This window comes from Tenrec ecaudatus, chromosome 10 (genome assembly GCF_050624435.1).
Source record: "Tenrec ecaudatus isolate mTenEca1 chromosome 10, mTenEca1.hap1, whole genome shotgun sequence".
Classification (NCBI taxonomy): Eukaryota; Metazoa; Chordata; class Mammalia; order Afrosoricida; family Tenrecidae; genus Tenrec; species Tenrec ecaudatus.
In genome coordinates this window covers 92963493-92975884 of record NC_134539.1, presented here as the reverse complement: position 1 = coordinate 92975884, position 12392 = coordinate 92963493, and the positions used below count along the sequence as shown (strand labels likewise).

Below are 12392 nucleotides of genomic sequence, written 5' to 3'. Positions count from 1 at the left end.
CTGTCTTGTCTCCCCCACCCCTCAGTAACCCCCTTCTCTCAAATCTTTGTTATATTTTCTTTCCCTGTAGGCTCAATACCCCTCAGTTTCATTTTCTGAAAAATAATAACTAAATAACACAGCTTCAAGAGGGTGAGCCCCAATGGCGACGCACTTCTGAGATACACGCTAATGTACACAAGCACAGGCAGAATATAACAGAATGGTTGTCACAGGGTTTGGGGGACAATAGAGAGTTCCAAAAACAAAAGAAAAAGATTTTTAAATTAAAAATCCCACTAAAGAAGGAAGGAAAAAGAACCTTCAAGCAGAAATATTGTAATTGAGGTGTGAAAGAACAGACATAGAGATACATCAGAGGGATTCAACAATAAGCCGAGATGACAGAAGAGAGAATAAATGAGCTAGAGGATTAGTTTTTCAAATATATTGTGACAATAAACAGGAAAAAATTAATGTAAGCAAACCAAATAGAGTTGTAGGACACCATCAAGCAAAACACAAACATCCATGAGATGAAGGAACAAGACAATAGTTGAAGAAATAGTGGCTTCTTATCAATTCTGACACTAGCCACTGCTCCCATGGTGCTCTCCACATTTTAGTTTCATAGTTCACTGGCCACACAAGACTCAACAGATCAAGAGGTTTCCTAAGGAAGAACCCGAAATGTTCAAGACGCTGTTATTTGGTCAGGATAACGTCTTTTCTCCTGTCCCATAGGGAGGCTACTCTTGGGCCCTTGGCCCTCTGAACTGGACTGGTGCCCGGCCTGACCTGGCAATGGGGGCTCTCTCTTTTAGCACTCTTGATAAATGCCTCAGCATGAAGGTGCTTAGCTTTAGCTTTAGTTTTGTGGCTTCGCAAGTACAGCACCCCTGATTAAGTGTATTTCTTCTCCATAGGTGAATCTCCTGGCTAACGGCGCACTTTTCTTGCTTCGTGGGCTGTGATAGCCACCATTCTGTCCCATGCTCTGGCTCTTTTTCTATTCCAATTTCTCTGATGCTACAGCTGTTTTGTCTCATGAAAAGATTCAAGGAGCAGGAATCTTGTGGTCCCAAAAGCATGCTCCATTCCTGGTTCTTCTATCTTGTGGTTGGTGCAATCCTTACATCCTGCTTCTGAGATGTCTCCATAATAACTAACCCTATTAGCAATCACAAATTGAAATAAAATCTACTCAGTATCTTCCCCTACCTTCTTTTATCCTGACCTACCAACACCTCATGAGATTAAGACGAGTTGTTAAGAGAACTTGTCTGCCGCCACCCACTGATTGCAGAGACATGTTTAAACATGGCTTGTTTCGAATAAACTAGTGAGTGTATGATTGGAAACCCTGATAATAATACTGTTTGACTTACCCTCATTTTGTGTTATCCCACTCATATGAAAGAAGAAGAATAGAGTCAAGAACATTCAGTATTGCTTTCTACAGGCAGGAAAAAGGATGAAAAGCCAAGTCATTGCTTCAGAAGCAGCGAGTGTCTGATGGTGATGGGAAATTTGGCAATGTGTTTGGGTGATGGTTCAACAGCATGATTAATATGATTAATATCTCGGAATTACATAATATAAAATTGTACATGTCGTGTTATCTATAAGTCCATATACATAGCAATAAAAACTAATAAAACTAAATAAATAGCTAGAACTTTTCCATTTAGTCTTTCATCCTTAACTTTCCTAAAACTTTGATTCTCGCACCCGATTTTGTGTTGGAAACTGCTTGCGGAGCACAACAGAAATGAGCCATCAAAAACTTCTTGTTTCGCCAAACTGAAAAATCAACCCTCGAGATCACTGCCATCGAGTCAATGCAGACTCACAGCGACCCTACAGGACAGGTTAGTGCCGCACCTGAGTTCCTGAGACAGTAAGTCTTTCAGGGCATAGACAGCCTGTCTACTCTCCCACAGAGAGGCTGGTGGTTTTGAACTGCTGAGGTTCTGAATCACAGTCCAGGACATAACCACTATCCCACCAGGGCCCGTGTGTTTCACTGAGGGAGAGGCTAAATCCTAGCTATTGTTCTCTGCTGATTTTCAGGTCATCCTCTATCCATCCAATGCCCTCTGACTCAGGTTTTGAGGTAGTTGACCCATAGTAAACACTTTAAAAGTTAAAAGAAAGGAGATTGAGCTCAGGGAATAGTACTCTTAAGGTATCATTGGTGATACCTTATTGTTTTTGTTGAACCTATTTTCCACTTACTGTGCTGGTTTGCTAATGTTAAATGACTTGTCTTTTTATTTATGTTTTTTATTTAAAATAAATATTAAATACAAAAAAAGAAAGGAGATATCAAAGCATATTTTTTCTTTGCCTTCTTCCTGACGCCTTTCTGGTAGCAGGTCTGTGATTTAGTTTTTCCCAGGCATCATCTTGTCAGTTGACCACAGTCCCTCATCTCTTGTAGCACCACTTCCTTACTTGTCCTTCAATCTAGAAGGTACTGTTGCTAAACTCTGCATTCATTTTTGTTCTTCGCCCTTTATTGCAAGTGAAACCAATGATGTTTTCTCTGATTTATGGTCTCTCTGATTTAAAATATTTAGAGTGCTTTTTGTTTTATTAATTAGATATGATTGAATCATTTCTCTCTCTTGTTAAACTATCAAGTTTTATATGCCACCTTATTTTACTATCCACTTTTTACCTGTAGCCATATTAAGGTTTGTTCTCTTTCTTGGATGTGCCTTATCTCCTTCATTTAGATAAGGCCAATTCATGGTCAATGGCTGAACTCTCCCTCCCAAATCACTCTTGGGACTCTCCTAGACTGTCCCAGCTGCTTTCCTTTTGTCCCATAGCAATCTCTGGTGCCATGTATCATGTTTCAATAGAGCTGTGGGTTCGTCCCACATCTCCAGTAAGCAACTCAGCTCTGGGAAAGCTTGATCATAGATTTCCCTTTCCAACACTGTTTCCATGGCTTCTGGGTTGCAGCCTGGTACCTAGAGGGCGGTCGGAACAGTTGTGAGTAGGCAAATAGCAAATAAAGTTAAAGGAAAATCCACTTAGTGACTGGGACCTTTTTGGGCAAATACCAAGTTAAACTTTTAAGCTCTTAAGATAATTACTTATCCGTATTAAAGTTAAAGAGGACATCGTGATGTCCTGCAAAGAGGTCTTTGGTCCCAGCACCCTTTGAGATCACGGCAGCTATCATCTTCTCCATCCCTCATTCCCCTTCTCTCTCTTGGATCCGTTTCTCTTAGCCTTGTTTTGCACTGACATTCAATGCTTAGTTTCTAGCCTCAACGTTGGCAATTCTAATCCACCAAATCACAAGACTAGACAACGACCTGGCAATCTGCTTCCATAGAGATGAGAGCCAAGGAATCGTTACGGCAGCCGTGTACTCATGTTGCTCTGAGCTGGCATGAATTCCATGCCCCAGCAGCAACAACACCCTGGCGGCTAGATGCCAGCACATGGGTAAAAGCACCAGGAGCATGCGCGGAGCTCTTGAGTAAGTTGGACTGCTCGGCGAATTGCTGGCTGTTCGAACCCACCAGCCACTCTGCGGGGAAAGATCAGAGGGCATGCTCAAGTAAAGATCGACAAAGCCTTGAACACTCTAGATACGCTTGCTATGGATTGCAATTGAGTCAACGGCAGTGGAGGGGTACAAACATTCAAGGCCTTCAAGATCACTTCTGATTCAAAGGTAGATGAGAAAATAGAGTGGGATTTTCAGGCACCAGTAAAACGGAACTATTGGGAATGTATATCAGGATTGGGAAGCTTTCTAATTTCCCTGATCACATCATATCGGTAACCCTTTCCTGAATGCTAATCGCTACTAACGTTGTGTTGTGAGAAATTATGACGAAAGCAAGCGAGCGACTGAGCCAGCCAGAGAGAGTTTTACATGGGAACATAAATTCATGTTTCAGCTTTCTCTTGCCAGAAAAGGTAAAGGAATTACAGTGCTGCAAATCTGAATTTGGGAGTTAGACAAAAATCTATTGGAATCTGATCTCTATTACTTAATAATTAAGTGAACTTGGAAACATTACTAGATTTTTGTGATCCATTACTTCTACACACGTGAAATAAAAGAAAACCTCACATCATTGTCATCAAAAGTCATATTAAAGGCTGTGGTAAATGAGGTCAAATTTCTTAATTGCCTTGCAAGTGTTAATCACAAAGACAACAAACTAATTTAGAGAAGACCTCTGTTTAGGAGGTCAAGCAGAATGGCCCAGAGGGATGGCCAAATTTACTTCTCATCCCAGTGGCCCTAAGGAAGAGGGGGCTCTTGCATAAAAGCCCTAGTGAGGGCCCTTTGGCCCTTGGGTTGTCAGACCCTAGTAATTTACAACACTAGGATTTATTTCAAGTGCTAAACCAAATGTTCAAGGAATTTTATAGGGCCTTCCATAAATATAAAGTAAGGACTGGGCTTGCTTTGTGAGACTTTAAAGATACAAAACGATTGGATTGTGTCAGAGAGATTTGCTGCAGGTGTGTTTTCACGTTATGCTCGCCATAAACCCTTCACAAACGTTTGACAGGCATTGCCTGGATATAAATTCGGGGTGCAGACATAGGGGAGCAGACGCATAGGGTGGGGATGTTGTCCAGATACTGGCCTGAGTACCACTTCCATCACCAGAACAGCTTTGGCAGACCGCTGCCTGTCAGCCCCTGCTTCCTGCTGTGCTCTGCTGTGTCTCTGATGGTTTCCTGGTGTGGGCCCTGTGTGATGGTCCAGGGAATCAGCAATGGCTTGTCTGGGACAGAAGGTGTAAAGGAGCTTTGATAATAACACCTCCTAGGTAACAGAGCCTGCATGATGACTTTACACGCATTCTTTTCCATGGATCCTTGGATCCTTGTTGTTGCAGGTATAGATGGTGGCTTCCTATTAAACCTGAAGGTGTTACCCACTGAAAATGTTTCAATAGTAAGCTCCGCTTACCGTCACTTGCATAATGACATTTTTAATTGCATGGAAGTGAAGGATAAGAAATAGCCCTTTTCGAAAAGACACTTTGTTTCATTTTTAACGATGCCAGTATTTGATATCCTGATGTTTGACTTATTCTTTAGGAACATACCTCTGGGTCTCTGTAGCTTTGGGATGCTCAGCCTCAATCCTCTTGGTGAGAGATTATTTCATCCTTCTGAGGATTAATTATTTTTCTGAGTCAGGCTTGGTTTGCTTATAAAATGCCTAGACAATAAATATTCATCTGCTATGGAAATAGAGTCTGAGAGCAGAGGAAGCATGCATTGACTCTCTCACCTTTGCCCATTTGTCAGTGAGACTCGAAATCCCCATCCAACTGATTTACATGGCATGGCAACTAAATGAAATCAGATGAGGAACTTAATTAAAACTGCTTTTTACAATGGTCATTGTTTTGTGGCTGCTTCATGGAACAGGCATGGGACTCCCACGGCTCAGGCATGTAATCGGAGATGAGGGCAGCCCCAGCATCGCTCTAGGGAAACCTGTCTGGCCCCCCAAGTAGCTGAAGAGGAAAATGGTCCCATAAGGAGCAGAGTTCATGTGCCACACCCTCTGGACTGACGTGCCTTTTAGCATTCACACTGAATTGCAGAAAATGAAAAATTCAAACAGATTCACATATGGTAATTGGCTAGCTAATCCTGTTCATTCCAGGGGTTCAAGTGATTCTCTTCTAAATTCACTGTGTCTGGCAACCCAGGACTCTTGGACGGTAACCCTTTGTGAGCATCTGCATCGTCATTTATCAGTCTGATTGCAATCTTTGCCATTGTTGTTTAGGAAAGAATCAGCTCAGCCAAGAGGGCATTCTGAAAGACAGCCAGTTAAGAGGCATGTGCAGGAGCTAGGAATCTGAAAAGCAAAAGTTTGTAGTCCCACCTTTACATGCTGTGTATTATCAGTGGCCGGTTTAACCATGAGTCTACATTCAACGTTGCTGGGTGCCTTTGAGTTGGTTCTGACTCACAGCACGTCAAGAGGTAGAACAGCCTGTCATCTTTATGGGAGCATTTCCCTAGGTCGCTTCTCCGGTGTAGCCTACAGTGGCTTCAAACTACTCACTTTTCATTGCCAGCGGTCAAACACTCAACATTTACCACGAGTGCTTCTTGGACTTACCTAGTGACTTAAGATATCAGAAAAGAGAGCATGCTTTGCATTGAGTCTATAAACCCTTGCATTCCTATTTAAGCTCAGCAATGAAAATGTGTGTTGTACTGCATGCATGCTGATTCCCTCCTCTTTCAGAGAACATAATGCTCTGGGTAAAAGCACAGGTCTTCTATTTGAATGTTAATTTTTTTCTTGATCTACCAGCATTCACTTTTTATTCTTTATTTATCTGTCCAATGGAGATAATGGTAGTTGTGTTGGAAGGCTTTACTAAGACAAAGCCTGCGAAGTGTTTCTCATGCTGCTTGAAATTTTGTGTATTAAAGCTTATAGAACATGGATAAGTGGTCTTGTCTATTCCATGGTGCTATAAAGCACATTTTTATTGAAAGTGTTGTGGTGCATGTGTTTCTCAGAGGTAGGGATTAAGTTATAAAACCAGATCAATCATAGCATATTGTCCTCTGGAGTTTCAAAGAGTAATTTTTAAATTAGTATCATGAAGGCAAATGGGTAGTAGTATCAGAGATTCTTGACTATTAGTTTTCTTAAGACTTTTAGTATGAGGATAATGAATAGTTGCTCTATGACAACTTGGGTGGGTAGCTTGGTATATTAATGAAGCATCACGTTCTTTATTTTGAGATAAGGACATTCTGTTCAACCAATTTAATACCATAGTGAGACTTTCAGAATATACAAAGTTTTAATACGTTACATTATAGTGTCCTTTGCTTTAATATTAAATGTAACAGAGGTGTTACCTTATAAAGGGAGCCTATGAACATAAACATTACAAAATCAGTAATTATTATAAATATCAAAATAACTAAAGAGGAAAAGTCATTAAAGTAGGACTATGTGCTGAGAAATTCTTACAAAATAATAAAAGGATACAGAGTAAGACATGCAGGAAGTGAGGAAGGTAGGAAGAAAAGGAGAGTGGAAGAGAGAAATAAAAATATTATGAATAAAATTTGAAAAGCATCCACATATAGTGGTAATTGCAGAAAGATAGATCCAAGAATAATCCAGAAGGAAATGGTTTAAGAAGTAACCATCTAGCCAAAATATATAACAAAAAAGAGAAAAAATACATCAACTAACAAAAAGTCATATTGGTTCCAGAAAGCACATAAAACAGAACTAAACACAAAAGGAACCATAGTTACACATTGCTGAAGATGAGTTCTAATGATGCTAATATTACACTACAGCCAAATTGTCAAATATAAGATCTGAATAAAAACCAGAACATACATATTTTCTAATATGAAAAAAATCATCTAAGAAACTTATCTGAGAAAAATTACTAATATATTTCCCCTAGAAATAAATTAAAGGAAGTACATAGAACAGAGTAGTTACATAAAGTACAAATAATCAAAATAAAGAAGCAAAATATTAAGCTTAAGTACTTGCAAAATAAGTATTAAATTGTTTTAAAAACAAAAACAATTGCAAGCTTACAACTTTGATTTAGATCCCATTGTCAATTTTATTTTAAAATTTTTTCTTGTACTAAAATATGCATGTTAAGTTAATAAAAAAGACAGCAAAAACACCAAAAATATCAAGGTTAAGGAACCTTTACAAATAGGCAATGTTGCTATTGTTAGGTGCCAGTTGAGTCCATTCCAATTCATGACAACAGAAGGAAATAGTCCTGTGTCCTGCTAAAAAGAGAAAACACAAACACAACAAAAATACCATCATCATGGAAGAAGGACAGTCGGAATGCTCCTGAGAGACAACAAAGGGCAAAAATCAATCTCACATATTTTGCTTATGTTGTCAGGAGAGATCGTCCCTGGAGAAGGAAGGACATTGTGTGGGATAAAGGGGCAACGGAAACGAGGAAGGGCCTCAACAAGATGGAATGGCACCGTGGCTGCACCAATGGCTCAAGCACAGGAACCATAGTGAACCAGGCAGTATTTTAATGGTTGGAATTACACCCATAGAGGTTGTAATGGGTTGGGACTGACTCCATGGCTCTAAGTAACAGCAACAGCATTGCCTGAAATGTCGATTTGTGTGTTCCATTACACGTTTTAAGACTTCCAATTTTCCTAGATTCATATTTTATATATCCCGAGTTCTGATTATTAGTTGACGTTTGCAGCTGTTTCTTCTCAGAATGAGTTGTCTCCCATCAGCAAATGGCGGTCCCAAAGTGGCTTTACTCCACCCACGTCATGGTGGTCGATTCAACTTTGAGAAGTCAGTTCTTCTTCAGGTATATTTTGAGTGCCTCTGACCTGATGGGCTCATCATCTGGCCCTGGCCCTGACAATGTTCTGTTTCTTTTAAAACAGTTTTCAGTATCTGACAATATTTCAATTCTACGCATAAAGTTTTCAATAGCTCAGAGGTGCACAGTCTATTCCTTCTCTGGGGTCTATGGTTAGTACGGAATCTCTCCTAGCAGCTGTTCACTTTGGGTTATCCTGCTAGCGTTTGAAATACCAGACCACAATGGCATATCTGAAAAAAGATACATGAGCTTGAATCTTTCCAAACATAGAGCTAGAGTTGAGGCTCCTCAAATGGTGACATGATGGAATTAGAAATAACTTTTCTAAAACAGAACTGAAAAACATGAATAGAATAGGTAAAAACAACAAGTGTAGTCATCTAAAAAATGGCCAAAGTTTTGTGAAACACCTTGAAGCATTTATTTAAGAACATATATTGCACTTCCAAGAAAGTCTATAAGGTTGGAAACTGGAGCTTCTCTCCCACCCTCCCTCCCATTTCTAAAGATGTGGTAGGTCTAGCAGGGGAGAGAAATATGTAAATACCAGCTAATTCATTTCTGGAGAGGCTGACAAGTTGGTTTTAAAAAACCTCTCTGCCATAGGTCTATTGTGATTCATAGTGGCCCTTCTATATAGTTGTAAATCTTTATGGGGACAGAAAGCCTCATCTTTCTACACAGAGTGGCTGATGGGTATGAACCACTGACCTTACAGGTAGCAGTTCATCATTCACCTAACAGAATTATCAAGTATCCTGAATAAAAGTGAGAAAAAAACATGTAATCTGGAACATTCTGTGAAATAGTTGTACCTTTGGTGTTGAACAAATGAATAAGGCTAACAAGTGCCACCTTAAATTAAAATACTAGTTTGGACATCCAACAGACTATGAAACATACCAGAAATTTTAAAGGGGGATCCAACTCTAATAAACATTGTGAAGTCCTACATTGTCCCAGCAATTTGAGAGGTTGTACACATCTTTATTTTTTTACAGCCTCGGATCAGTTCTATTCTGCCTTCTAGGGTCCCTATTCTCTGTAATCCATGGTGGTGACAGGTGTTTGCAATACAGTCTGTATGCTCAGGAGAGAATAAACAGACCACTAGATAAATATGTGTTTTTGCACACAGCAGAGAGATGGGAAGGTCCATGGGGATGGGGAGCTAGAAGGAAAGATAATCTATTTCCTAAACAAATAACAGACCTCTCAAATTTTTTTAGGAAAACAGCTAACATATCACTGGTAACACAAAGTTATGCTGATCTAGAGGAAAACTGGTACAAAAATAAAAGCAAGACTAAAATAAGCGAGCAGAGACCTCACTAGCTATATACTGTGGGTGATACGGACACTACCGGACTAGCTCTACAAATAATAACTCCCCACCCACCAAAAGGAAAGGCAAATACAGTAATAAAGCAAACCCCTATGGAGAGTAGAATCAACAATTATTATATTGTTTAACATACTCAGTTTTCTATACACACAAACACAAACAAAACACAACCACCACCACAACCCCCACCCCCTCAAAAAAATCCTACAAGATATCTAAAGTAACCAGAAAGTATAACTCATATGCGGGAAAGTAAATAATGACTAAAAACTTTCTGAGGAGGATTAGATAGATCTAGCAGATTCATACTTTAATGTATGAATATGTTCCAAGAACTATAGGAAATCACAATTAAAGAATTAAAGACAAGCATGATGATGAAGGGAGAATCTCACTACTAGCAAGAGAGAAGAGCCAGGAATGAATTGCCCCGACCAGCAGGACTCAGTTATTCGAGGGGTTTCCGAGGGGGACCCAGCCTGAAAGAGAAACGGGCGAGAGAGAGGAGCGAGACCAAGCAGATTCTTGTCAAGGTCTTAGTTTATTGCTACACAAGCCTCTTTTTAAAGGGTGAGGCAAACAAAGGAATTCCAAGGGAAGATAAAAAAAGGGAGGGGGTGTAGAGCACACAGGGTAGGCAGACACAAATCTACGGTTGGAATGTCTGGTGCTGGAGCAGACAAGGGTGGGCCATCTGGTGTGTGTCAGGATAAGATAAGGTTGAGGTGACATGGCTTCAGCCCTGCCGGGCAGACAGTATGGAGTCGGTTTTGTCAGGCTGATTATGTCTGGTTCCCAACAATGAATTGCTTTCTTTGGACCCTGAGATGCCTGCACAATGAATCTCCTTGGTCCAAGGACAGCTTGGATCCCAGAGAAGCAACAGCAGTAGGATCAAGAGCCCTGCCATACAGCAGAGCAGTTGGCTTTCCAGGCAGCAGAACAAATAAAGCCGAGTGCCTTCAGGTGGGAGGCTGGTTTATAAAATAAGTTGCTACTAGGCACTTATTTCGGAGAGTGATATTTGCAATAAACAGGGCTACACCTAAGTACAGCTTTCGATCTAAGGCTTACTATGGTGGAGTGACATGCCCTTTGTGCATTTATTGGCAACTCTAAAAGAGCTTTGTAACATTGTAGGGGAAGGCAAGAAGCCAATAGGCTGTGTGACAGAGAGGCCACAGACCCGAGATAGGCATGTAGGCATGAGTGAGAAGAGTCTGTCTTGGCCAAGCAATTGCGTCCTGAGCATCTGTAACCTGTTAAACTTTCATAATAAAACCTTGGTTCTGGAGCACTGCCTGTGAGTTCTGTGTGGTCACTGTAATGAAGTACAGAATCTAGCTGAAAAGTAGAGAGCTCTATCACAGGGAGAGGCTACAGCAGGCCAGATCTGACCTTACCTTCATAGGAACTGGCCTAAGTTTGCTCGTTCATAATGGTGATTTTCCTTCTGGTGTCATTTTTGTAATATCTAAATCCAAAGATAACCAAAAGCATGAAAGAACAACTAGAAGTGCAATCTACAAAGGCTGTTATCATAGTGATAACATATGGAAATCACAATATCCTAAAAAATGCAGAAAGAAACTGATTAGTGTGTATTTTTTAGCAAACAATTTTCTCAGAATATATAGGTTAAAGAGGCAAAAATAATACAACATGGAAGATTTTTATAGGACAATATCTAGATTTACTATATAAGTAAAATATAAAACAGTACTTTATAGCAAAGCATATAGAATAATTTTCATTCTTTTTTTCCTAAACACACTAGAAATTCAATCAAATTCACCATATCTTTTTTTTTAATGTGCCCTAGGCATGAAACAGCTCTGGCCACGATCTAGGCATCAAGCTAGAATGAACAAAGGGCTGCCAGTCTGTTCTGCCCCTGACTGATATAAGAGCACCACCACCAATCAGGTGTCTCTTTGCCCATAGCCAGGGGATCAAATTCACCATATCTTAAGGAAAGGTCATTCCAGGTCATATCTTAAGGAAATGTCACAAATCCCCTCAAATTAGAAGTATATAGGGAACAAAACCAATATAATGAAAAAGTTTCAAGCACGGGGCCTCAATCTCTGCTCTTGTATATTAATCAACCAACCACAAACATATCCATTCACTGTAGATATAAATAATTATTTTTACAAGTATGCATAAACGATGAGACTAAACTACACATTTGAAATATTTTCACGGAATCTCAGTAAATTGGCTTTGAATTTGTTTTTCAAAGAAATCTTTGATTTAGTAGTACAAAATTGACTTTAACCTGGTTACTTAAGAAGTAAACCATAAAACAAAGAGAAATAGAAAAGACATGTTATGAATTTTGTTGTGTACTCCCCCTCTACTCCCAACCCAAATATATATTATAACTATAATCCCTGTAGTTATAGGATCCCTGGTGATGAAGTAGTTACAAATTGGGCTCTGATGTGCCAGGCCAGCAGTTCAAAACCACCAGCCACTCTACAGGAGAAAGATGGGCTTTCTACTCCTATAGAGTGACAATCTCAGAAACAGGATAGTTATATCACTGTGAGTCAGCATTGGATTGATGGCTATGAGTTTTGTTTGGGGGATTTTTTGGGGGTAGTTATGGATAAAATCCCATTTGGAAATAGAGGATTCTTTGTTTTATTAATGAAGCCATATTGCTGTAGTCTTAAATCAAT

General features: G+C 39.8%; 1 non-coding gene across 1 annotated transcript; it reads right to left on the bottom strand.

Moving 5' to 3' along the window:
- Positions 1-11514: 11514 nt before the first annotated feature.
- Positions 11515-11658, bottom strand: LOC142460616 (small nucleolar RNA SNORA48). The gene has a single exon (XR_012786789.1). It is a non-coding gene; the product is annotated as a small nucleolar RNA SNORA48 (small nucleolar RNA).
- Positions 11659-12392: the final 734 nt, after the last annotated feature.